The sequence below is a fragment of the Muntiacus reevesi genome, chromosome 6 (assembly GCF_963930625.1).
Source record: "Muntiacus reevesi chromosome 6, mMunRee1.1, whole genome shotgun sequence".
NCBI classification, from domain to species: domain Eukaryota; kingdom Metazoa; phylum Chordata; class Mammalia; order Artiodactyla; family Cervidae; genus Muntiacus; species Muntiacus reevesi.
Window position 1 is genome coordinate 62,377,261 of NC_089254.1, and position 27,849 is coordinate 62,405,109.

General features: G+C 42.4%; 1 protein-coding gene across 4 annotated transcripts in view; it reads left to right on the forward strand.

Moving 5' to 3' along the window:
- The window catches only part of NOD1 (nucleotide binding oligomerization domain containing 1), an 84,678-nt gene continuing 56,829 nt past the window's right edge, over positions 1-27,849 (forward strand). Inside the window, exon 1 of one of the 4 annotated variants that reach the window (XM_065939957.1) lies at positions 1-345. The gene's annotated coding sequence lies outside the window, so the exon portion shown is untranslated. Of the gene's footprint in view, positions 346-888; positions 1,425-3,753; positions 3,845-27,849 lie in introns of those variants that run through there. The other 3 variants (XM_065939959.1, XM_065939955.1, XM_065939958.1) reach the window with 3 other exon arrangements.

A 27,849-nucleotide genomic window follows, 5' to 3' on the forward strand; every position in this document is an offset into this window, starting at 1 on the left:
GTCCTCAAGCTGCTATCTCTTGTAGCTCTCCTTCTTCTGCCTCCCTCTTCCATTTATAAGGACCCTTGTGACTGCATCCAGCCCACATCAATAGACCATGATTAATCTTTCCATCTCAAGGTCAGCTGATTTGCACCCTTAATTCCATTTGCTACTTTAATTCTCCTTTGCCATATTCACAGGTTCCAGGTGTAGGACTTGAACATTATAGGGGGCCTGAAGGGACTATCTCGCCTAGCAAAGACCAGTAACAGCAGATTCAAATAACCACCAAAATAATTGATTAATGGAAAGAACTGAAGAAGTTAACTGAAAGTGCAGCCAGAGAAGCAGGATACAGAAAATGTGAGTATTTAAAAGATATGGAATATAAAATCCAGAATCCTAGAAGAAAGGACAAATTTTGCAATTTTTCTACCAGAAGTTCATGTAAGGATAAACTTACATGAAGGAGAATTGGTTATCTTTAGCGTCTCTATATTAGGTTTGACAAGTTTGCACGTCTCCCACCAGTGTTAACGTTTGCAAATTTCACTTTTGAGTTATGAACAAACTTCTCAGAAGGCAGCCTTCTGAGAAGGCTTCTGTTGGGAATCTAAATATTCATGAGCACATGGGGTCACATGATTGAATGTACTTTATTCAGTGTGAAACTTATTTATAGCATCGTTATGCCTTATGTAGACCTCCATTTAAAACGTTAAAAAAACATTTTACTGGGAAATGTGTTAGCTAGCAAGTTATAAATTCCCTGACAGGTCATCACGGCGTTAACAGTGTACCATGTACACCGCCAAGAAGAGATTTAAGGGCAGGAAGAAAACCTTAGATTTTTTAAAAGTCCATATCAAAGTATATGCTCTGTTGTAAAAGGTTTGATTGTTTTGAGCTGCTTTTCATCCGGGAGCACGTGTCACGTGTTAACAGGAGTTTCACGGGGGAGCACGTGTTCTAACAAGCGTTTCCATCGTCGTGTTTTGAAGCAGCTGCCTCTGGTTGCAGACGCTGGGCTAGCACTTCTAGCGGGACGGGCCTGAGCTCGCAGCGGCCGGGACCGAGCTGGCAGCACCAGCAGGCAATGCGTCACCTCTAGCTGAGCTCTCAGGCCTGCCCGCGCGGTGCCTGGCCACTCTGCGGGGGCAGGGACTGCCCTTCCCGACTGCCCAGGGGCACTTTCTGCGCGCAGCCTCTGCCGGCCGCCCTCGCCCGCCTCGCTCGCCCGGGCAGCGCCTCGGCCTTTTCGCGCAGGCCGCGGAGGTTCTGGGCGCGGCCGTCGCTACGGTCGTGACAGTTCGCGTTCCCGGCCCGCGCGGCGGCTGTACCTTCCCTGCAGCGGGTGAAGTTGCGGGCGCCGCGCGCTCCTGGCGCACCGGACTCCGGCTCTGGCCCCCCAATACCGCGAGGTCTGCACACCGGGCGATCAAGTAAGTCCCAGCGGCAGGGAAGGGTCGCGCGGGGCACACGTTTTCTGGGGGTCCTGGGGGCCGCGGCGGAGGAGGCGCAGAGAGGCGGCGTCCTGCGAGCGGGCAGAATTCAAAGCTGCGCTGGAAGAGCTCCGGGTGGAGCAAGGAGGAGAAACCCAGGGTTTGTGGAACGCCAGGAAAGTTCAGGGGGGCGAACTTCAGCGATGGGGGAATCGTTTGTCCCACGGTGGTCTAGACAGAGCGTCTCAGTCTTGCCTGCACCGTAGAATCAGCTGGGGTGCTTGTAAAGTTCAGATGCCCAGGCTGGATCCATCAGAACCCCTGGGGGAGTGGAGGGGGCGGGGGTCTGTATCGTTTACACTTCTCAACTGATTCCACTGTGTGGGCAGGGTTGAGCACCAACGACCAAAGAGTGGTTGCCAAGAGAGGGTGGAAAGGCGGGCAGGGGCTTTGATAAGAGTCCAGCCTGCAGACAGATCCGGCTGTAGCTAGTGCCCCGCGTGGCCCTGGGGAAGGGGCAGTGGCCCTCCCTCCGGTTTCCCGAGACACAGAGAAGGGAAATGAGACAAGACTTGGCAGCGTCACCGGAATACTGCCTCAGCTGTGCACACAGTCTTTTGGCACATTGTGAAACACAGAAGCTTTGCCAGATCATGATGCCTCGTTGGTTCTGCTTTCTGGGAAATGCCTCTGTTACTGTCATTTAAAGTTAAGTGAAGGGAATCCAGTAAACCCATTGACAACTTCTGGGATTGATGCTTTAAGGGTGAAGCTAGGTCTGCTTGCTGCAGGGTCGGGTTTGTTCCTGCTAAAAGCCCCCTATCTGAGATTTCCCATATCCAAGGAAGAGTAACTCTACCTTGGATATTAGGAGGGCACAGAATTTACCCACTTCTCAACCTAAGGTATATGCTGGGGGGAGATAGCTCTAATCTCAGCAACCAGGCCCCCTGGACAAGGCACAGATTTCTACTGCATGTGTGGGGCAGATAAGAAAGGTGGATTTGAAACAAACAACAGCCTAGGAGAAGAGAGGGCTTCCAGAGGGTCCAAGAAGGGTGAATTGTGGTTTTGCATAATGAAGAAATTTAAGTTCACGCTTTGGAGCCCATCAAACCTGGGCCCAAATTCAGATTCTGTCACTTCTGTGATACTTGCATGATCTCCCTGAACCCCTGTTTTCTTTCTTGTGAAATGGAGGGAAAATAGTAGCTCTGTCCTGAATGAGGTAATGTGTATCAAATGCCTGGCAGGCTGGGTTGCTGCTCCATCGGTAGCAGTTATTAGCCACTGCAGTGGTGATTTGTGTTCAACAGTTGTTTAATTAGTACAGCCACAGTGAAGAGAGTGTCCAGCAGTTGTCTCCCTTGAAATTCCATTCCCTTTTTCTTTTCCTGCCCAGGAGAGGGTCTTGTACTCCTCCTCCTTGGTCACTGTGTACTTTGAGGTCTGGAATTTCAGGCCACCGGCCTGCCGCTCAGTAAGGCTTATTAATGGCTCTGAAATACAGTTTTACTCCATGTGATAGTAATGACAAAATAAAGTGGTCCTTAAGTTTGAGACTTCCTCTGTTCCATTGCAATATATATATATACACACACACACGTGCATATGTGTATACACATATATACATATGAGCTCCCCTGTAGCTGGGCTGTTTACAGGGTTTCAGAATTGACATGGGCACATACACGTGACTTTCGTGCTGTCAGCATCCTTGGGCTGTGCCCCTGTTGTACCTGTTTTGCTACTGACTCTTGGCCTAGGGACAATGAATCCTTCTTAGATGACCAAGAAGTCAGGAATTTGGGGAAGGGAAAACCTGCATCCTGCAGCTGTCAGTGGGGGCATCCTGAATCTTTCACGTTGGTTCCACTGTGTGTGTCACTGGTGATCCTCTTGACAGTAACAGCAACACTGTTTATTTTAGATTAAACAGTAGAAATACTTTAAATAGTGATTTAATGTTGATATAAAAATCAAGTGCTTTTACAGCACTATCCCTGATACTTGCCTAATGAGACTCTTAAATTCTTGTCTCCTTTTATTTAAAAAAAGTTCAATATTCAGTATCTAAGACTTAAATTTAGGATTTGAAGTTTGAATCACCAGCTCCTTCTATGATTCTTCTTTTTTGGGGGTTTGAGGCAAGATGAAATTTAAAAACATAAGTTTTATACTTTTGCTGAATTTTTGTCATGTAGAAGCTTTTAGGTCTACTGCAGGTTTCTGAAAGTCCTGTTTTCTTTTATCTTTGGGCAGAGTCAGTTGAGTCTCATACAAAGGGCTTCCTTTCATCCATCTATAGAGTCCAAAGTTGGAAGGAAGGAAGGTTGTTTCAAGGAAAACTCTTTGGTGCGTCAAATACTCAGTGACAAGTGTTTTCCCCTGCCCCCCAAACTTGACTCTTGTAGTAAAAGGTGAGTAATCACTGCCATTTCAATTAATTGATGTATTTTACCCAGTGCTGGAAAGTTTGTCAAAGCAAGACTTTATGGGTTGAATTCTTCTTGTTGTGTTTTATCTAAAGCCCACCACAGACCAAACTGTGGGCAGAGATTTTAACTCAGAGTTGGCCAGGACAAGCTTGCCACCCTCCCTCCTCCCCTTAGTCATCCTCCCTGCCTCTGGAGCTGTTGAGTCTGGGATGCTGTTACTCTGTGGCGATCTTTCCTTGGCCCTCTGAGGGGCATGATGCCCGAGCAAGGGATCTACTTCTATAGAACCAGCAAGGCAATTTTGTGTTATACTTCACTTAGAGTGCTCTCTAGTAATTTGTTGCTTTGTTATTTGTTTTGCTGAGTAGTCATTTTCCTTTAAACTATATTTTTGGGTTTCAATTCAATTTCAGTGGCTCTGAGTTACACTGGCCCAGCTGACTCACTGAAAAAGACCCTGATGCTGGGAAAGATCGAAGGCAAAGGAAGAACAGGGCGGCAGAAGATGAAATGGTTAGATAGAATCACCAACTCAATGGACATGAGTTTGAGCAAATTCCAAGAGACAGTGGAGGACAGGAAAGTCTGGTGTGCTGCAGTCCATGATGTATAAAGAGGTGGATGTATTTTACATCCATCAACATCATCAGTTCAGTTCATCAGCTGCAACATCAGTTCAGTTCAGTTGCTCAGTCATGACTGACTCTTTGTGACCTCGTGGACTGCAGCACACCAGGCTTCCCTATCCATCACCAACTCCCAGAGCTTGCTCAAACTCATGTCCATTGACTCAGTGATGCCATCCAACCATCTCATTCTCTGTTGTCCCCTTCTCCTGCCTTCAGTCTTTCCCAGCATCAGGGTCTTTTCCAATGAGTCAGTTCTTCGCATCAGGTGGTCAAAGTATTGGAGTTCAGCTTCAACATCAGTCCTTCCAATGAATATTCAGGACTGATTTCCTTTAGGATTGACTGGTATGATCTCCTTGCAGTCCAAGGGACTCTCAAAAGTCTTCTCCAATACCACAGTTCAAAAGTTCTTCGGTGCTCAGCTTTCTTTATGGTCCAGCTCTCACATCCATACATGACTACTGGAAAAACCATAGCTTTGACTAGATAGACCTTTGTCAGCCAAGTAATGTCTCTGCTTTTTAAAATACTGTCTAGGTTGGTCATAGTTTTTCTTTCAAGGAGCAAGCGTTCTTTTAATTTCATGGCTTCAGTCACCATCTGCAGTGATTTTGTAGCCCAAAAAAATAAAGTCTGTCACTGTTTCTATTGTTTCCTCATCTATTTGCCATGAAGTGATGGGATCGGATGCCATGATCTTAGTTTTTTAATGTTGAGTTTTAAGCCAACTTTTTCACTCTGCTCTTGTATTTTCATCAAGAGGCTCTTTAGTTTTTCATCACTTTCTGCCATAAGGGTGGTGTCATCTGCATATCTGAGGTTATTGATATTTCTCCCGGCAATATTGATTCCGGCTTATGCTTTATCCAGCCGGGCATTTTGCATGATATACTCTGCATATAAGTTAAATAAACAGGGTGACAACACACAGCCTTGATGTATTCCTTTTTCAATTTGGAACCAGTCTGTTGTTCCATGTCCAGTTCTAACTGTTGCTTCTTGATCTGCATACAGATTTCTCAGAAGGCAGGTAAGGTGGTCTGGTATTCCCATCTATTGAAGAATTTTCAGTTTGTTGTGATCAAAGGCTTTGGCATAATCAACAAAGCAAGCAACAACATAATTTCCTATCAAACTAATGAATGGGTCAACATGAGGGTCTAGATAATTTGCAAAGTGAGCTCCAGCTGTTGGTTGGTTACTATTTTAATAAAACGTGAAAAGTCACCATCACTACATCTTTGTATATCTCACTATATCTTTGTTGCTATTGGCCCTTCTCTATGTCATCTCCATGATACAGGTTAGGGACAGAAAATAGTTGCGGGGATGGAGCGACTTGGTAGATATTTTCAGAGTCACGCTTAGCTGAGTAGGGCAGTCACATACTGCTAAGGAAAGGAAAACCTTTCCATGGTAGAAGAGCAGGGAGCAGATGATGATTTACATGAGAAAATATTTGTGTTCTAATTCCCAAAAGATAAAACTGTAATGACTAAGAACTTCTCATGCTTCGTTTTAACACATTCCCCAATTGCTATCAGTGACCCCAAACTAAGCCTTCTAGAAGGAACCAGGTGGAAAGCTAGGCTTTTCTTTGGGGATATCCTAACTCCTTGTTATTCAGGACAGCAGGCCCCTTCATGGAGTGAGCCATTCCTGGACTTCACTTAAGGCTAGTGTCATTTACATTTAATATGATTTCAAGCACGTGAATGATTTCAAGTGAAGTTACAAGATCTATGACAAATACTAGACAGTCAGGATTTGAAGAGACTGTGAGTTTTGGTGTCAGAACTAGGATCAAGCTCCCACTTCATTCATTAACAATGTGACCTCGCCCAAGATTTAATTCTTCCAACCTTATGTCCTCGTCTGTATGAAATAGTTATAGTTCTTTCCTTTGAGAGTGGTTTTGAGTATTTGCTAAGATAGTTGCTGTGAAGTGCTCAGTGTCCCACCTGGCTTCCAGGAAATGGTGGTTAACATGATAATAACGAGTATGATGATTGGGTTCAAGTGCTGGTTTTGCCATCTCCTAGTTGTCTGGCTTTGAATTAGCTACTTAATCCTCAGGAGCCTCAGTTTTTACATCTGTGAGAAGGGGATAACTCTTATCAATCTGAAAGGATTGACTTGAGGCTTTGATGAAATGAAGTGAAATAAAGATGTGTCTGATCTCCTGAACCTTAAATAATGATAGCAAACGCTTACATAGGTTTACTCTCTGCAACACTAGTCGAAGGACTTTAGGTTTCTATTTTGTTTTCTTAGCTCACTTAATCTTCCCAACAACCTCATATTGTAGTTATTGTTTCTCCTATTTTACAGAGGAGACAGCTAAGGCTCAATGAGATTAAATAACTAGCCCAAAGTCAACAGATTGTTAGTGCTGCACTCAGGATTTAGAGCAGAAATCCAGGTTCTAACCACTCAGAACTCAGTGAGTGCCCCTCCCTGTCTGCCCACCTCCCCACCCCCACGCCTGCCTCCTGGAATTGACCCACAAGATATGCTTATGCTGTTTGTAGCATGGTTCTCCTGGATACAAGGCCCTTGCAAAGAACTGCCTGCCTCTGCCTGCTGATGGAGTGAACATGGGAACCCCCCTCCACCTCCATTTATAACCTTTAAACCTCAACTATTGCTTTCACTGGATGATCTAATACGCACTGGGGGTGGTGATACTGGTATTGACTGACGTTATTAGAATGAATTATGATGTTTATTTTGGCATAAGTGTCAATCATCTCAGAGTACTGAGATTGTTAACCTAGCTGTAATAAAACACAGACATTCTGTGTTTCTAAACATATTCTAAAACATTCACCCAGACAGGTGTGCTGAGTATTTGAGAAAACAGAACCAGGCCTGGAATTTCCCAGGATGGGGACCCAGGTGGACATGACAGTGTTTAAAGGGCATTGCATCAAAAAGACAGTGGCCTGTGCCAGGCCCACTACCTTTTAAGAAATTCCTTACTTATTACCCTTCTACACCCTACTAGCATTTGCATTGTTTGGAACTCTGGCAGCCTTCCAAGAGGCCTGGGCCAGTGAAACTCGGAGCCTAGAAAAGGGAGTTCTCCATTGAACGACTTGGGGATGACTTAACATTTCTGATAATGAGCTGGCACTTGTTTTTCTGGTTTTCTGAATAAAAAAGAAACTTCATGGGTTTGAAGTTCTTTGCTGGATTCCCAGCCTGGTGTTGAGGGCTGTCAGAGAACTACTTATAGCTCCTGGCTCTTCAGGTTTCAATTCTGCAACCCATTGACTCAACAGATATTATGAGAAGACCTTGCTGGTGCCAGGCATCTACCAAGTTTTGGGGATACAGCAGTGAATGAATCCCAGGGCCCAGCACCTGGCCAGAGGGAATTTGCCAGCTATTGGGAGAGGAAGGGGTGGTAAACAGAAGTACATAGTTATAAATGGGCTAAGTGCTATAAGTGAGAACAGTAGTATGTCATGACACATGTACTGGGATTAAGGGAGTCTGGGATCTGCCCCTCCAAGAGTGAGCCTTTTCAACTAGTTCTTGGGGATAAAGAGAGGTAAGGCCACACCAGCTGCAAGCAAGAGCATGCTTGAAGGCTCAGAGGTGGAAAGAATGGAGTGTATTGAAGAGAGTGCAATGAGGAAGGCCAAACAGAGCCTCCTGGGCTGGGAAGGATTTGGAAGTTTATTGCAGAGGGCAGTAGGAGGCTTTGAGGTGTTCCCACCCACACCTTTTCTCAATGTTAGTAATCTATAAGAAAAAGATGATTAATGACCTTTACTTGTTAAGCTTTATAAACGTTGTCTTGGGCTTCCCTGGTGGCTCAGTGGTAAAGAATCCACCTGCCAATGCAGGAGACGTGAGTTCAACCCCTGGGTCAAGAAAGTGATCTGGAGAAGGAAAGGGCAACCCGCTCCAGTATTTTTGCCTGGGAAATCCCACAGACAGAGAACCTGGCAGGTTATAGTCCACAGGGTCACAAAGAATCGGACACGACTAGGCAACTAAACAGCAGATAGTAAATCTTGTCTTAATGTGCGAGACAACTATGGAGACAAATTACAGTTTTCAATTACTTTTTAAAAATCTTTATTTGGGTGCATTGGGTCTTACCTGTGGCACATGGAATCTTCATTGCATCATGCAGGATCTCTTTGTTGCGGTGCCAGACTCTCTCGTTGTGGTGTGCGGACTTAGCTGCTCCTTGGCATGTGGATAATAGTTCCCTGACCAGGGATCGAACCCGTGTCCATTGCAAGGCAGATTCTTAACCCCTGGACCACCAGGGAAGTCCCTATGATTTTCAGTTTCTAATGAAGGAACTGAGTCTCAGAACAGAGAAAAGATGCAGAACCGGGATTCAGAGACGGTCTGCCTGGCCCACAGCACCTGCTCCATGGTTTTCAGGAGCAGTTGTGTGTAAATGCATGCCAGCCAGCCAGGTACCAGCACCCTTCAGCGGGAGCCTCTGTGGAAGCACATGGGTGGGAGCCAGTACCCCCTAGCTCCTTAGGAACAGGAACAAAAGGTTCCCAAAAAGGGAGGCAGGATGGCAGTGTGGGTGCCAGAGTGTCAGAGTCTGTGGGTAAAAATTCTGGGAACCCCCTGGCTCAGGGGAGAAGTTTTGAGTGGTACTTCATGCTAGTCTGTTTCTCTCTGGCTTTAGCCCCAAATCCCTGAAAGAGGTACTTTCTTCACTCTGTTCATCTACCAGAGAATTTGCATATACTTAAAAAACTGGAGTGTTTAGAAAAACAAATTCTTTCCGTGGAGCTTCCAGGTACAGGAAAAGCCTGTTGTTTTGGGGCATCTGCGTTAACCCCTTTCTCCTCACCCCTGTGTGGCTGTCGTGAGGTCATGGAGTGAGAGGTCACAGCAGGTCAGGTGTATCTGGGCTGGCAAGGAGGACCTGCTTCCTGAGATAGGCCCTCGCTGGGCGGGGGCCCGGGGCGTGCCACCTCTCAGAAGAACCCGGCATCTCCTCAGTCTCTCGATGGGCCTTGGGGTCCCCTCCCACACATCCCAAGTACTGTCTGGCTAAGCTTCAGGTAGATCTGCGTCCCAGACAGTAAAAGTCTCCAGCTAAGCATTTTGGCCAACAGTCAACTCAGTGTTTGTTTGTTCAAGACCAGGTTTCACTTCAAGCCTCCAAGGTGACTAACATATTTTGTTCTTACAAAGTGCCTTTTATTTGAGAAGCTCCAGATACGTTCTGTGTCATCCTCAATGCCATCGCCTAATGTTCTCTGGCTTCCAGACCCAGCCCTTCTGTAGAACTTTCTCTGGTATAAGCACCTAAACCCACTCATAGGGTTCCAGATCTGGGTTTCTGATTCAAGACTCTGTTATCTTTTGTTGGCTTCCTTTATTAAGATATTTTAATTCACTGGGCCCTCAGAGATACGTACCAGCAGAGGGTTTTGGGAACTTTGTTCTTCAAAGCCTAGATAAAAACAGGAAAATGTCCACTAACAATTGTATATCAGCTCCATAAGGCATGAGCTTCCCATGTGGCGCTAGTGGTAAAGAACCCACCTGCCAATGCAGGAGACATAAGAGAAATGGGTTCAGTCCCTTGATTGGCAAGATCCCCTGGAGGAGGGCATGGCAACCCACTCCAGTATTCTTGCCTGGAGAATCCCGTGGACAGAGGAGCCTGGTGGGCTACAGTCCATGGGGTCACAGAGAGTCAGATACGACTGAAGCGACTTAGCACAGCACACCCATAAGGCACAATGGAGGACATTGTCACAAAACAGTGGGTGATTGTGTACCAAGAGAATGCTTGGAAATTGAGAGCTGTACTTCAGTTAAACTTTTTAAGGCAGCTGCTCAGGGAAAAGTCTTAGAGCAATAGAAAGTTTTGGTGCCTGCGGATCTGAATTTACCTACTAATGAACTTTCCCGGTGACACTCCTAAGTGAGTCTGTGAATTCTGGAAATCTACGTATTTGTTCAGTGATCGTTAATGGAGCACCTGTTATAAGCAGTATACTGTGCTAGATTCATTCATTCAACTTTTTTTTAACCTAGCATCCTCTCTGTGCTGGAGATATAGGGACTAACCATATGGACACTATCCCTCATAGTCAAATGCTGAGCCTCAAAGATGAACCAGTCCAAAGCTCCAACTTACACCACCGTCTCCTTGGTTATGATAAATGCTTGCAATGTGACCAGTGTTGTGCTAAATGCCGTCTAAGTATTCACTCACTGAATTCTCACACCAGTCCTAGAAAGTAGGTGTTATAGTCTGCATTTTGTAGACAAGAACATTAGAACATTGAAACACAGAATGCTATGTATTTGTCCAAATCACACAGCTAGTGATTGGAACCAGGTAGCCTGGTTCTGGGCTTCCCTTATGGCTCAGCTGGTAAAGAATCCACCTGCAATGTGGGAGACCCGGGTTCAATCCTTGGGTTGGGAAGATCCCCTGGAGAAGGGAAAGGCTACCCACTCCAGTACTCTGACCTGGAGAATTCCACGGACTGCATAGTTCATGGGGTTGCAAAGAGTCGGACACGACTAAGCCACTTTCACTTTCAACCTGGTTTTAGTCTTGCCCCTTCACTGTCACCATCAATACAGAGAAAGAATTCAGGTTTTAGTCTTGCCCCTTCACTGTCACCATCAATACAGAGAAAGAATTCAGGAGAAGAAAAAAGTGATGTACCCCATCCTGTAACACAGGTGGGGATAAAATACCATGGGAATTCCCAGTGAGGGGAGAGAGGAGCTCAGGGGAGGACATGGTGAGGTGGGGCCCCTGTGCTTTCCACATCTGATGGACACCAGTCCCTGCTGTGGGTGGGGTGGGGTGAAACTCTTGGCTGCTGAGGGGGTTACTCTAACCAGAAATAAATAAAAGCATTAGCCTCAGTGCCTGGAGACCTCAGTGCCAGGGTTCCAATTCTTGTCTTGGCCTTGCCTAGAGCTTCAGTTTCCCTGTCTCTAAAATAGGGGTATCGGACAGGCTTCTGTTCCATTCCAGAAGTCCACGGTTCCAGCAGGGAAGGGAGGGGCTGGCTCTGCACTCTGAGGACGGTTTCTTGACCGGAAGGAGATGCTTGGCTTGGGAATGTTGACTCAGACATTCGAGTTCCCTGGAGGCCCAGATAGCTGTGAAAGGTGGTTGGTATCCCATGAGTATCCACCCCCAAGTGCTCATGTGCGCTCTGTCTGCATTCTTGCCTTTGTGGTGGCAGGGTGGCGGTGTCTGTGCCTCGAGTTCAGTCTAAGTGCTGCTTCCACAAGTGAGAGAGAGAACGGGAGACTGAGAAATGGAAGGAGAGACGGAGAATGAGACAGAAGACTGAGCGAGACTAACTTTTTCTATCTGTGAAGTTCTGAGGGATTACGTGCATTCAGATACTTAAAGTAAATGAGTGTTAATGAAACTTAAAAGTTTCAAATAATGACTAGCCTCATCTGTCTGCTAAATTTTCTCTGGAGGGGGCTGTTAGTAGTTTTCAGGTATGGCAGAGGCATGAAGTACTAGGCTGGTTTTCCAGGTTAATAAATTGGAAACAAAACAAGAAAAATGAATAACCCCCCCAAAACCCCATGCTCATGAGAGAGAGAGTTCCGTGTAGACCCAGTGAAGAATGGCAGCTTGAGTTTGTCTAGTTTCTGGAAGCATAATTGAGCTGATGTTTCTGTGACTTATGCAGCAGAGAAAGTAGGACTCTATTTGACCCATATTGTGTGTTCTCTGTGCAGTTGTATGAGTACTGTATAAAATTGTGCTTGGTCTTAGCTTGCTGTTCAATTGCTGATGGAAGGCGTTGGTCCACCCACCTCACTGTTGGGCAGCTTAAAGTATGGTGGAGCCTTATTGTCCATAGCATCTATGTCAGCACACAGGGTATAATTGTCTTCTGCACTGTGAGACTGGGCTGAGGAGGCCCTGGGTCCTGTTCAAATGAACCACACTCCAGAGAGAAGTCGTTTCCTTGAGGAGAATCGAGCTTGATCCTCAGTGTTTATGGTTGTATGTCTTCAGGTTGTGCTGGGGTTTATGATCAGGTTGGCATAACCTTTTATTTTATTTTATTTTTTTATTGAAAGATAATTGCTTTATAGAATTTTGCTGTTTTCTGTCAAACCTCAACATGAGTCAGCCATAGGTATACATATATCCTCTCCCTTTTGAACCTCCCTCCCATCTCCCTCCCCATTCCACCCTTCTAGATTGATACAGAGCCCCTGTTTGAGGTTCCTGAGCCATACAGCAAATTCCCGTTGGCTATCTATTTTACATTTGGTACTATAAGTTTCCATGTTACTCTTTCTGTACATCTCATCCTCTCCTCCCGTCTCCCCTTGTCCATAAGTCTATTCTCTATGTCTGTTTCTCCATTGTTGCCCTGTAAATAAGTTCTTCAGTATCATTTTTCTAGATTCTGTATATATGCATTAGAATACAGTATTTATCTTTCTCTTTATGACTCACTTCACTCTGTATAATAGGTTCTAGGTTCATTCACCTCATTAGAACTGACTCAAATGCATTCCTTTTTATGGCTGAGTAATATTCCATTGTGTATATGTACCACAACTTCTTTATCCATTTATCTGTCAGTGGACATCTAGGTTGCTTCCATGTTCTAGCTATTGTAAGTGTTGCAATGAACAATGGGATATATGTGTGTCCTTCAATTTTGGTTTCCTCAGGGTATATGCCTAGGAGTGAGATTGCTGGGTCATATGGTGGTTTTATTCTTGTTTTTTAAGGAATCTCTATACTGTCTTCCATAGTGGCTGTATCAGTTTACATTCGCACCAACAGTGCAAGTGCATTCCCTTTTCTCCACATCCTCTCCAGCATTTATTGTTTGTAGACTTTTTGATGATGTCTCATTCCGACTGGTGTGAGGTGTATTTCATTGTAGTTTTGATTTGCATTTCTCTAATAATGAGCGATGTTGAGCATCTTTTCATGTGTTTGTTAGCCATCTGTATGTCGTCTTTGACAAAATGTCTATTTAGGTCTTTTCCCCACTTTTTGATTGGGTTGTTTGTTTTTTCTAGCATTGTTGTATGGGCTGCTTGTATATTTTGGAAATTAATCCTTTGTCAGTTTCATTTGCTATTATTTTCTACCATTCTGAGGGTTGTCTTTTCACCTTGCTTATAGTTTCCTTTGATATACAAAAATTTTTAAGTTTAATCAGATCCCACTTGTTTACTTTTGTTTTTATTTCCATTACTCTAGGAGGTGGGTCATAGAGGATCTTTCTTTGATTTATGTCTTTGAGTGTTCTGCCTGTTTTCCTCTAAGAGTTTTATAGTTTCTGGTCTTACATTTAGGTCTTTAATCCATTTTGAGTTTATCTATGTGTATGGTGTTAGGAGGTGTTCTAATTTCATTCTTTTACATGTAGCTGTCCTGTTTTCCCAGCGCCATTTATTAAAGAGGCTGTCTTTGCCCCGTTGTATATTCTTGCCTCCTTTGTCAAAAATAAGGTACCCATAGGAGCATGAGTTTATTTCTGGGCTTTCTATCTTGTTCCATTGGTCTATATTTCTGTTTTTGTGCCAGTACCATACTATCTTGCTGATTGTAGCTTTGTAGTATAATCTGAAATCAGGAAGGTTGATTCCTCCAACTCCATTCTTCTTTCTCAAGACTGCTTTAGCTATTTGGGGTCTTTTGTGTTTCCATTTGAATTGTAAAATTTTTTGTTCTAGTTCTGTGAAAAATGCCATTGGTAATTTGGTAGGGATTGCCTTGAATCTGTAGATTGCATTTGGTAGTATAGTCATTTTCACAATATTGATTCTTCCTACCCAGGAACATGGAATATCTCTCCATTGGTTTATGTCATCTTTGATTTCTTTTATTAGTGTCTTATAATTTTTTTGTGTACAGTTCTTTTTTATCCTTAGGTAAGTTTATTCCTAGACATTTAATTCTTTTTGTTGCAATGGTGAATGGTATTGATTCCTTAATTTCTCTTTCTGATTTTTCATTGTTTGTATATAGAAACACAGTGATTTCTGTGTATTGATTTTGTATCCTGCAACTTTGCCAAACTCACTGATTAGCTCTAGTAATTTTCTGATACTATCTTTAGGGTTTTCAATGTGCAGTATCATGTCATCTGCAAACAGTGAGAGCTTTATTTCTTCTTTTCTGATCTGGATTCCTTCTATTTCTTTTTCTTCTCTGATTGCTGTAGCTAGAACTTCCAGAACTATGTTGAATAATAGTGGTGAAAGTGGAGACCCCTTGTTTTGTTCCTGACCTTAGGAGGAATGCTTTTAGTTTTTCACCATTGAGAATGTTTGCTGTATACTTATCATATATAGCCTTTACTATGTTGAGACAGGTTCCTTCTATGCCTAATTTTTGAAGAGTTTTAATCATAAATGGGTGTTGAATTTTGTAAAAGGCTTCTTGCACATCTATGGAGATTATCATATGGTTTTTAGCTTTCAATTTGTTAATATGGTGTATCACATTGATTGATTTGTGTATATTGAAGAGTCCTTGCATCCCTGGAATAAACCCAACTTGATTATGGTGTATGAGCTTTTTGAGGTGTTGCTGAATTCTGTTTGCTAAAATTTTGTTGAGGATTTTTGCATCTATGTTCATGAGTGATATTGGCCAGTAGTTTTTTGGTGTGTGTGCTGTCTTTGGTTTTGGTATCACGGTGATGGTGGCCTTGTAGAATGGGTTTGAAAGTGTTCCTTCCTCTGCAATTTTTTTGAAAGTGTTTTAGAAGGATAGGCATTAGCTCTCCTCTAAATGTTTGATAGAATTCTCCTGTGAAGCCATCCAATCCTGGGCTTTTGTTTTTTGGGAGATGTTTTATCACAGCTTCAATTTCAGTGCTTGTAATTGGGTTGTTCAAAATTTCTATTTCTTTCTGGTTCATTCTTGGAAGATTGAACTTTTCTAGGAACCTGTCCAGCTCTTCCAGGTTATCTATTTTATTGCCATATAGTTGTTCATAATAGTCTCTTATAATCCTTTGTATTTCTGCATTGTTTGTTGTAACCTCTCCTTTTTCATTTCTAATTTTGTTGATTTGATTCTTCTCTCTCTCCCTTTTTTTTTTTTTCTTTTTGATGAGTCTGGCTAAAGGTTTGTCAATTTTGTCTTCTCAAAGAACCAGCTTTTAGTTTTATTAATCTTTACTATTGTTTCTTTCATTTCTTTTTCATTTATTTCTGCTCAGATCTTTGTGACTTGTTTCCTTCTACTAATTTTGGGTGTTTTTTTGTTCTTCTTTTTCCAGTTGTTTTAGGTGTAAAGTTAGGTTGTCTATTCAATGTTTTTCTTGTTTCTTGAGGTAGGATTGTATTACTATAAACTTCCCTCTTAGAACTGCTTTTGCTGCATCCCATAGTTTTATAGTTGTCATGTTTTCATTGTCATTTGTTTCTAGAAATCTTCTGATTTCTCTTTTAATTTATTTAGTAACCTGTTGGTTACTTAGAAATGTGTTGTTTAATCTCCATGTGTGTGTTACAGTTTTTTTCTTGTAATTGATATCTAGTTTGATAGCATTGTGATCGGAGAAGATGCTTGATACAAATTCAATTTTCTTAAATTTACTGAGGATTGATTTGGGACCCAAGATGTGGGCTATCCTGGAGAATGTTCCATGTGCACTTGAGAATAAGGTATGTTCTTCTGCATTTGGATGGAATGTCCTGAAGATATCAGTGAGATCCATCTATCTAATGTGTCATTTAAGACTTGTGTTTCCTTATTAATTTTCTGATTTGATGATCTGTCCATTGGTGTGAGTGGGGTGTTAAAGTCTCCTGCTATTATTGTGTTACTGTCAATTTCTTCTTTTATGTCTGTTAGTGTTTGTCTTATATATTGAGGTGCTCCTATGTTGGGTGCATAGATATTTACAATTGTTATGTCTTTCTCTTGGACTGATCCCTTGATCATTATGTAGTGTCCTTCCTTATCTCTTGTAATCTTCTTTATTTTAAGGTCTATTTTTTCTGATATGAGGATTGCTACTCCAGTTTTCTTTTGCTTCCCATTTGCATGGAATATATTTTTCCATCCTCTCACTTTCAGTCTATATGTGTCTTGAGGTCTGAAGTGGGTTTCTTGTAGACAACATTTATATGGGTCTTGTTTTTGTATCCATTCTGCCAGTCTGTGTCTTTTGGTTGAACATTTAATCCATTTACATTTAAAGTAATTATTGATGTATATGTTCCTATTGCCATTTTCTTAATTGTTTGGGGTTGATTTTGTGGCTCTTTTTCTTCTCTTGTATTTCTTAGCTATATAAGTCCCTTTAACATTTGTTGTAAAGTTGGTTTGGTGGTAATGAATTCTTTTAACTTTTGCTTGTCTGAAAGCTATTTATTTCTCCATCAATTTTGAATGAGATCCTTGTTGGGTACAGTAATCTTGGTTGTAGATGTTTTCCTCTCAGTACTTTAAATATATCCTTCCATTCCCTTTTGACCTGCAGAGTTTCTCCTGAAAGATCAACTGTTAAGCGTATGGGGTTTCCCTTGTATGTTACTTCTTGCTTCTCCCTTGCTGCTTTTAATATTCTTTCTTTGTGTTTAGTCTTTCTTAGTTTGATTAGTATGTGTCTTGGCATGTTTCTCCTAGGGTTTATCCTGTATGGGACTTTTCGTGCCTCTTGGACTTGATTGACTGTTTCCTTTTCCATGTTGTGGAAATTTTCAACTATAATCTCTTCAAAAATTTTCTCATACCCTTTCTTTTGCTCTTCTTCTTCTGGGACCCCTATAATTTGAATGTTGGTGTGTTTGATATGGCCCCAGAGGTCTCTGAGACTGTTTTCAGTTCTTTTCATTCTTTTTACTTTATTCTGCTCTTGAGAAGTTATTTCCACCATTTTATCTTCCAGCTTACTGATTTGTTCTTCTCCTTCAGATATTCTGCTATTGATTCCTTCTAGAGTATTTTTAATTTCAGTAATTCTGTCATTTGTGTCCATATGTTTATTCTTTAATTCTTCTAGGTCTTTGTTAACTGATTCTTGTATTTTATCCATTTTGTTTTCAAGGTTTTTGATCATCTTTATTATCATTATTCTGAATTCTTTTTCAGGTAGTTTGCCTATTTCCTCTTGATTTATTTGGACTTCTGTGTTTCTAGTTTGTTCCTTCATTTGTGTAGTATGTCTCTGCCTTTTCATTATTTTTTTTTAACTTATTGTGTTTGAGGTCTCCTTTTCCCAGGCTTCAAGGAAAGTTGATTTCTTTCCTTGAAGAAGGTTGAATTCTTTCTTGCTTTTGGTTTCTGCCCTCCTAAGGTTGGTCCAGTGGTTTGTGTGAGCTTCATGTAGGGTGAGATTTGTGCTGAGTTTTTGTTTGTTTTTCCTCTGATGGACAAGGCTGGGTGAGGTGGTTATCCTGTCTGCTGCTGATTTGGTTTGTATTTTTGTCCTGTTTGTTGTTTAGATGAAGCATCCTGCACAGGGTGCAACTGGTGGTTGGGTGATGCAGGGTCTTGTATTCAAGTGGTTTCCTTTGTGTGAGTTCTCACTGTTTGATACTCCCTAGGGTTAGTTTCCTGGTAGTCTAGGGTCTTGAGTCAGTGCTCCCACTTCAAAGGCTCAGGGCTTGATCTCTTCAGGAGCTTGCACTCAATGGCACTCAGTGTCACATTACTGATTGAACAAGGCAGACCCCTCACAGGAAGTCCTCCTCTGGGCCGACCTTGAGAACACCAACCCCATCCCTTGCCTCAGGTGTGGCCTCCTGGCAGAACCTTTTTTAAAAAATTATTTTATTTTATTTTTTGCTGTGCTGGGTCTTTGCTGCAGCACAGGCTTTTCTCTAGTTGCGGAGAGTGTGGGCTACTCTCTAGTTGCCGCATTGCAGTGGCTTCTCCTGCTGTGGAGCTCAGGCTCTGTGGCCCTTGGGCTTCAGTAGTTGTGGCCCCCCAGACTCTAGAGCACAGGCTCAGTAGTTGTGGTACACAGGCCTCGTTGCTCCGCGGCATGTGGGATCTTGCAAGATCAGGGATTGAACCGTATCTCCTGTGTTGGCCGCTGGATTCTTTACCACTGAGCCACCAGGGAAGCCCAGCAGATTTGCCTTTTTGTAATCTGGGGAATGTAATCTCTGAAGTAGGCAGGTATCTATTTGAGGTAAGCAGAGAAGGATGACTTTATTTTACATTATCTTAAATCTGAGTTCAGTAAATAAACAGCAACGATCAATTCCTATTGTCCAGGAATGTGTAGACAGAATGTTTTATATGTCCACATCATGCATGGCTAATGTGACTCTGCCAGAGATGGCATTTTCTGGATAGGTCCTAGCAATAGGATTTTTTTTTTTTTTAGCAGAAAGGAAAAATCTAAAGAGGTTTTGTTAGTAATGATAGCAATTTAGGTGGGGAGGATATATTGATGGAAAGTATAAGGTACCTTTGACATCATCCATCAGATGAAAACATCACTCAGGGTCAGAATGTTACACAGAAGGAATCTGAGTCCATGCTATTTTAAAGTGTTCAGTGGCTTGGATTACATGAAAGGAAAAATAAGACAAAGGAAATGAAGAGACTTGTGGTAATTATGGATCATTTTTTTTCCAGTGTGTTGCTTAAGGTTAAACAGTTTTAAGGTTTAAAAATATCTACTTGAAAGTCTGTTGACTCTTTTGCTCCATTTTGTTTTTGTAGGGCTTGATTTTTCATCTTACATGTTGTATCTCAAACCAGGCTCAGTAGTAATAACGTAAGTTGACAGGCTCCTACTAAATTGAAAACAAAATAAAAATGTTCCCATCCACAAACCCATCAAGTCTGAATATGATATTTCACCAAACCAAGAGGAGCATTCTGTTTGACAGGTGCAGAGAAGGAGTCATACCATACCATCTGAGTGTGTTTGAGTTTAGTGGATTGGCATTTAGTTTAATGGAGACTGAGCATTTTTCCCTAAGAGGGTGAGCCGAAACTCAGAGTTCATTAAAAGATGGTGATTGCTGGGAGTGTTTCATTAACCTGCCTCAAGGTTTCCTAAGATGCCCTGATGATTAAAAAGACTTATTTAAAGTTTAAATAACTTTAAATTATGCAAGTATATATTCTTATAAAAAAGTAAAATGTTGTGAATAAAAGTACTATACCAATCCTTTATGCCCTTGCCTGTCTGGAAGTACTGTCTCTTCTCATAAAGTATGTCTTTTTCCAGGTGTTTTTCTTTGCATTTATGTTCACAGATGTATACTTGTAGAAAATATATAGTTTTTTATGTCGATAGGGCAGACGATATGGGCAAATTATGTTATTGTACTCTTTCTGCAACTTGCATTTTTCAAATGACAGTATGTCTTGAAGATCTTTCTTTCAATACATGGAGCTCCACCACATTCTTTTTTTTTTTTTAATCACTAATCATGTCTTTTATCTTTGATGTTTCCTAGCCAATTACTCTGACAGAAGTGGTGGTGAACTGGGTTGAGTGGCTGAGGTTTTTCTGATGTGGGGCAAGTAGCTGTGTGGAGTGAGGTGGATGCAGGACCCCAGCAAGCAGACACAGCCAGTCCAGTACAAAAGAGAATGTGTGGCTTACTGTATGCCTTCCCCCCACTTTAAATAAATTAATATTTTCTTGTATTGATTACTTTCAAGTCTAAGGTAGGTGGGAAATAATGCTGAATTTTAATTTAAATCTAAGTTGGTTTTATGGCATCTGAAGAAAGAAGTTGTAGTGGTTTTATCTTTTTTTTTTTTTTTTTTTTTAACAATATTTACTTCTGGCTATGCTGGGTCTTTGTGGCTGCACACAGGCTTTCTCTAGTTGAGGCAAGCAGGGGATATTCTCCAGTTGTGCTGTGCAGGCTTCTCATTGCAGTGGCCTCTGTTGCAGAGCACGGGCTCCAGGCGAGGGGGCTTCCAGAGTTGTGGCCTTTAGGTTCAGTAGTTGTGGAGCCCAGGCCCAGCCACCCTGCCGAATGTGGGATCTTCCCCAGCCAGGGATCAGACCTGTGTCCCCGGCATTGGCAGGCAGATCCTTAACCGCTGGACCACCAGGGAAATCCGTGGCTTTATCTTTATTGCGAGTGGTTCTTTAATGTCTTGGCTCTTTGTCCTGTAGAAACTGGTGTGGTGTGAAGGCAGGCAGAGGGCTGCAGAGAGTATTCCAAGCCTTCTGTTCTGCCTCCAGCCAGCTGTCTGGCCCTTGATAACTCACTTCACCAACCTGGGCCTTAGATTCTTAATGTGCTAAGTGCTTTTCTTACCCAAAATAATGGTATCTTCAGGCCCGGCTAGGTTGTACTGCAGTAATGGGTAATTCCAAAATCTCAGCAGCTCAAAAAAAACAAAGGTTTGTTTCTTGTTCACACTCTATGCCCATCACAAGTTGGCAGAGGCTCTCCTTACTGTGGTTACCTATGGGCCAGGTGGGTGGAGCAACCACTGGCTGGAATGTCGCTGGTCCTAGTGCCAGAGGAAAAGGAGAGTTGTATGCTGACAAATTTTGCAACCATGCTGAGTAACTCGTTCCACTTCTGCTCATGTATCGTGAGTCAGAGCAGCTGACTTCAATAATGTGTAATCCTACTTGGTACCTGGGAGGAGAATCCAAACTCCTTGATGAGCAACACTCTTCTCTCGCAGTGTTCTTTGTCAAGGAGTGGGTAGGAGAGTCTGTGAAACTGTCCTGTGGTCAATAAAGTTATATCCTGAAAGTTAATCATCGACGTTTTACTGTGGCCTCCAAGGTTCCAGAGCGTAGTGAAGAGCAGTCCGTGTGAGGACTCACATTTACAGAAGTGACTAGAGCTTAGGGAGGTGGCAGTCAGAATAGGAGCAGAGCAGATGGCCCTGAGCCGAATGCCACAGCACCTGGATGCCAGCAAGGCTGGCCTTGATTTTGCTTATGTTTGTATTTGTTTCCAGCCTGAACGCAGAAAAAGTAGAAAAAGTCAGCAGCAGAAATAGTTGCAGGGTGGCCTGACTCTATGTTAGCATCTTCCACACTGCTAAAGAATGTTTTAAGGCCTAGGGATCTTATCTGCTGTTGGGAATCTTATCTGCTGGTATTACAAAAAATACCAATTTTCAGAAAGCTGTGCCATTTATTTTGAAATACATATATATGTGAATGATGACTCCCAACCCTTGGGTGTGTAAGAAAAGAATGAAATCATGTGGATACTGGGAAATGATTTCTTCACGGTTTCTGTGCTCACTCTAGCCCCCACACCCTCTTCAGTTGGGATGGGGGCCAAAGTGTCTGCTCCTCCGGGGAGTCAGTATTCACACCACACTGTGGGCAGGGTGACCTCTGCACTCAGGCTCTGCCAGATGATTGTGCACAGAACGAAGCTGCTGCGGAGTGGACGCGTTTGCCAGTATCTCCAGGGAATGCTGAAATGATCTCTGTTTGGGCCTTACTCTAAGGATGAATGGGATGGGGTGGTGCACCTGGGTGACCCTCAGCAACTGGGCAGTTCTCCCCCTGCTGCTTGCGTGCTGTGAGTTTTCAGGGCTCGGCATCTCTCTCGTGTCTTGGATCCAAACTGCCTACTAGACAGAGGCTCTTGCCACGTCTCTTCATCACCTTCCACTACAGGGGGCTCCAGTGGGGCTAAGGAAGCCTTCGGGAGAGCTACAGACAGACTGGACTCTCTGGTCATTTCTCAGTCACTCCTGCACTCCCTTGTTCTGTGTCCATCTGCCCAACCGTGTCGTAACCTCTGTGAAGGGGGGAGCTGCTTACCCTCCGCATGCCTCAGCATCCTCATTGTAAATCAGGGGTAACAATGACTTCTGCCGCCTCTGGCTGTTCTGAGGATCGAGTTAGAGAACAGAGGGGGTTAAATGAGGTCTGGGCACTTAGTGACCATGAACTCAATCCTACAGCAACACTTGGAGGTAGAACTGTCAGAGACTTGGAAGAAACTGAGACACAAGAGGATGGCTGACTTGCTCATGAGCAGTGGACGCATATCTGAACTCAGCCCTCTGGCTCTAGAGACCACTTTGAACCCTTACATTATCCGGCTTCCTGCAGTGAGTGGAAGTGTTCAGTCAATACTGGGCCCGTAGCGAAGTGCTTCTGCAGTGTCAGTGATGACTATCAGTGCCCTGCTGGGACCTCTGAGCAGCATAGGTTTGACATTGGGTTTCCTGAGAAGGATGCCTGAGGATGCAGCATCGCAGAGTCTGCCCAGTATCCGCCGTCCCCCGCCACCACCTGCCCTCTGCAGCCCTTCCGCAGGCCTGTGATGGATAGCTTGTCGTCGTGTGACTGGCAGCTGGTGGAGGCTGCCAGGTACAGCGTCCAGATTTGCCCTGGCAGCTCAGGCAGGCAGGGCTGAGCCTAGGAAGGGGCTCCCATTTGTCGTCAATTTTGATCCTCGGTTTGGCACATGGATTTCTCAGGTGCGAGGCTTGAAAACAGCAAAGAGTGGCAGGTGGTTCTTACTCTTCATAAAATAAAAACCAGGGAAAGCAAAGCAACTGTCAGAAATGAGCTTCTGCAGCTCAAAAGGGGGCCTTGGCAGAGGTACAACACCTACAGATAGTGTGATGCCAAATATGCAGAAAGATCAGTATAAGTGAATATAGAGGAAAGCAGAAAGGGGAAATACTCCAAAATGTTAACAGTGGGTGATGGGCAACTTTGTTTCTCTAAACTTTTTTTATTTCCAAATTTTTCCACAGTGAGCAGGCATTGCTTTTTATATTTGAGGAAAATTATTAAAACATAGAATGAAACATCAGAGATGGATGAACATTTTTATGAAATGTTTTTTATCTTAGCATCTCAGTTACCAGAGAATGCACATTTCCTTCTGGATCCCCTGGGTAGTAGAAGGGGCAGAAAGGAGCAGGCCTAGGATAAATCCCTCTTTGGAAAGCTGAACTGAATGTGTGTGCATATGTATGAGTATGTATTATGCATATGCCTATGTTTGTGGTTTCTCTGGGGGCTCCCTGTGATGCCAGGACCAACTGGAATAGAAGTCAGTCTCTACCCATGAGTCCTGGTTGTTCTCCAGATGTGGGACTCCTTTTTAAGTGAGTTCTTTCTGGGAAGCGTCCTGGTGACTTGATGGCACGTCGGCCCAGGTGCCCTCTAAACCCCGGGCCTCACCTGCCTTCCCAGACTTTTGGCTGACACAGCCCTCCTTTGATTCTGGGGATCCATGTCCACCACATTCCGAACTCTCTGCTTTGTTTCCCCTGTTTTCAGCCTCTGATCAGCTGTTTCAGCTGTCAATCTGTTTTCTTTGCATTTGGTGGTCCGGTTGATTTGTGTTAGTTATACTGTCTTCTCTGTAAGCCCCCCGAGGGCAGGGGTAGTTGATTTTATTCACATGTATCCTGTATGTTCCGTAAATACATGATGAGTGAAAATGGACAAAGGAATGAACCCCAGGTGTTCCCTCTCTGGGAGGCCTTCTCACCCTCACAGTCCACTTCTTCAGCTGGGAAGGCATCACAGCCGACCCTTCTGTGCTGACTGCCTTGGGATCACTCTCTCCTGGGAGGTGTGGCTTTCTTTCTACCCCTTCAGACCCCTTCCCCTCCAGTTTCTCCTGGTGACTGGCCAACAAAGGAGAACACGGTGGCAGCCAGAGAGCGCAGGCCCCTGCCTTGGCTGTGGGCTTGTCCTTACCTGCTCGCTGTTCTAAATAGACAAGTTACTAGGACACAGAACTGGTGGAGCGTACTGGTCGACAGCAAGCTCAAAAACCTTTCAAAAGTCTGCAGCAATGTTCCTGAGAGGTAAACCTAAGTACTTGGGATGGGCTAAATATTTATTTTTTTCTCATTTTAAAAATGAGATGCTCCCTATCAAAGATAGTTTGGAATATGCCTCCCAAAATCTAAGTAATAAAAATCACCTGTAATCTTGTCACCCAAAAATAATGCCAATGTTTTGATAGATTTCTGAGTTTTCTTCTCAGTGTATATGGCTATTTATAATATGTGTAATGTATGCATACATATATATGTGTATAAGAAACTGCCTGAACAAATTAGAATATCATCCTTATGAAATTTCATTTATTTTTTAAAACTCTTTGCAAAGAATATTTATAAACAAGAGTAAATATGCCTGGTAGAATAATAAAAGCACAGTATAAGTAATATGACAGTTTTTTGTTTTTCTTTTCTAATATATGTATATAAGGCTATACATTTCTATGACTTTTTAAATCATATCCCACAAATTTTGATAAGTTGTATTTTCATTATTGTGCAATTCAAAGTATTTTCTAATTTCTGCTCTTATTTCTTCCTTGACTTATGATTTTGGAAATTTTCTAAACATTTTTTGTTTCTAGCTTTATTCCACTGTGATCAGAGAACATGTTCTGAATGATTTCAGTTCTTTAAAATTTGTTCAGAACATGCTTTATGCTCCTGCATATTGGTTAACTTTGCACACTCAAGATGCATTCTAAATGCTGGACATTCTGTTGCTATTGGCTGTGGTGGTCTGTAGATATCAGTCTAGACAGACTTGTTGATCATTTTGTTCATATTCTCTATATTCTTACTGTTTCATTTTTTGGTCTATTCTTTCAGTTATTCTGAGAAATGTATTGAAGTCCTTCACTGTTTGAAAGGGCTTCCCTTGTGGCTCAGCTGGTAAAAAATCTGCCTGCAATGCAGGAGACCTGGGTTCAACCCCTGGGTTGGGAAGATCCCCTGGAGAAGGGAAAGGCTACCCTACCCACTCCAGTATTCTGGCCTGGAGAATTCCACGGAATACATAGAGTCAGACAAGACATAATGACTTTCACTGTTTGAAAACCCTCATTGATTGTGGATTTGTGTATCCATCCTCTTTGTGTTTGTGAAATTTTGCTTTATATATTTTGAAAATTAGCTACCATGTGTATACAAAATTAAGTTTCTGTGACATTTTTAGAATTAATTATTTTACCATTATGAAATGTTCCTTTACCTCTAGTAACATTTCTTCCCTTAAATTCTACCTTAATTTTAATATAGCTCTACCAAATCTCTTTTGATTAGTTTGTATCTAGTATATCATTTCTTACTTGGGTGAATTAAACCCTGTCATTTTCTTTAAGGTGTAGCTTGTACAAGGGTTCTCTTTCACCACATCCCTGCCAGCATTTATTTTTTTGTGTTCTGTGTGATGAAAACCATTCTGCCAGGTAGGAGGTGATATCTCTTTGTGGTTTTAATATACATTTCTCTGATTAATGATGTTGAACATCTTTTCATATGCCTGTGGGCCATCCTTGTCTTCTTTGGAAAAAATGTCTATTCAACTATTCTGCTCATTTTAAATATGGATTGTTTTGGGGTTCTCTGTTATTTTGGCCATGCCATGCAGCTTTTGGGATCCTAGTTCCCCAACCAGGGGTAGAACCTGTATCCCCTGCAGTGAAGCATGGGGTCTTAACCACTGTACTGCCAGGGAAGTCTGACTCGTTTGGTTTTTGATGTAAACTTTCATGAGCTGTTTGTACATTTTGTATATTAACACCTCATGAGTTAGATTGGGTTGGCCAAGAAGTCTGTTCAGATTTTTCTATGACATCTTATAGAACCCAAATGGACTTTTTCTGGACAGCCCATTATTATTTGTAATAATAGTAGATTGTCTTTTTGTTTTGTTGATGGTTTCCTTTGCTGTGCAAAAGCTCTTAAGTTTAAAGTGTGTCCCATTTGTTTATTTCTGTTTTTATTTCCTTTGTTTTAGGAGACAGATCCAAAAAACAATTGCTGTGATTTATGTCAAAGAGTATTCCATCTATGTTTTCTCCTAGGAGTTGTATGGTTTCTGGTCTTACATTTAGGTCTTTACTTCATTTAAAATTTATATTTCTATATGGTGATACAGTGTGTGTGTGCTCAGGCAGTTGTGTCTGACTCTTTGCAACCCCAGGGACTGTAGCCTGCCAAGCTCCTCTGTCCCTGCAGTTATCCTGGCAAGAATGCTGGAGTGTCATTTCCTCCTCCAGGGGATCTTCCTGACCCAGGGATGGAACCTGCATCTCCTGTGGCCTTCTACATGGCAGGTGAATTCTTTATCACAGAGCCACCTGGAAAGTCCCATATGGTGTTAGAGAATGTTCTAAATTTCATTCTTTCGTGTGTAGCTGTCCAGTTTTCCCAGCACCAGTTACTGAAGAGACTTGTCTTTTATCCATTGTGTATTCTTGCCTCCTTTGTCATAAAATAATTGTAAGTGTATGGGTTTATTTCTAGGCTCTCTATTCTGTTCCATTGATCTATATATTTATGTGCCAGTACCATGCTCTTTTGATTACTTTTGATTACTGTAGCCTTGTTGTCGGAAGTCAGGGAGTGGGATTCCTTCAGTTCTGTTCTTTTTCACGATTGTTTTGGCTATTCAGGGTGTTTTGTTTTTCCATACAAATATAAGAAGTTCTAGTTCCATGAAGAATGACATCAGTATTTTTCCTTTTTTTTTTTTAAGAAAAATGGAAACATAATTGATTCACAATATTGTATTGATTACTATTGTATAGCAAAGTGATTTATTTGTACATGTATATGCATTATTTTTTATATTTTCCATTATGGTTTATCATAGGATATCAAACATAGTTGTCTATGCTATACAGTAGGGCATTGTTGTTTATCCATTCTGTATATAAAAGCTTAACATCTGCTGATTCCAAATTCTCAATCCATCCTTACCCTGCTCCCTCTCCTCCTTGGCAGCCACCAGTCTGTTCTCTATGTCCATGATTCTTTTGTGTTTCATAGATTCATTTGTGTCATATTTTAGATTCCACATATAAGTAATACCGTATAATATTTGTCTGTCTGACTTACCTTGCTTGATAATCTCTAGTTGCATCCATGTTGCTGTAGATGGCATTATTTTACTCTTTTCTGGCTGACTAGTATTCCATTGTGTATGTACCACATTTTCTTTATCCATCTATCTGTTGATGGACACTTAGGTTGCTTCCATGTTTTGGCTATTGTGAGTAGTGCTGGTATGAACATAGGGGTGTATATATCTTTTTGAATTATAGTACTGCCTGATTATATGCCTAGGAGTGGCATTGCTGGATCATATGGTAACTATTTTTAGTTTTCTGAGGAGCCTCCATATTGTTCTCCACAGTGGCTGCACCAACTTACATTCCCACCAACAGTATAGGAGGGTTCCCTTTTCTCCATACTCTCTCCATTATTTTGTTATTTGTAGACTTTTTAACGATGGCCATTCTGACTGGTGTGAGGTGGTACGTCATTATAGCTTTGATTTGCATTTCTCTAATAATTAGCAATGTTGAGCATCTTTTCATGTGTCTATTGACCATCTGTGTTTCTTCTTCAGAGAAACGTCTATTTAGGTCTTCTGCACGTTTTTCAGTTGGGTTGTTTGCTTTTGCTATTGAGTTGTG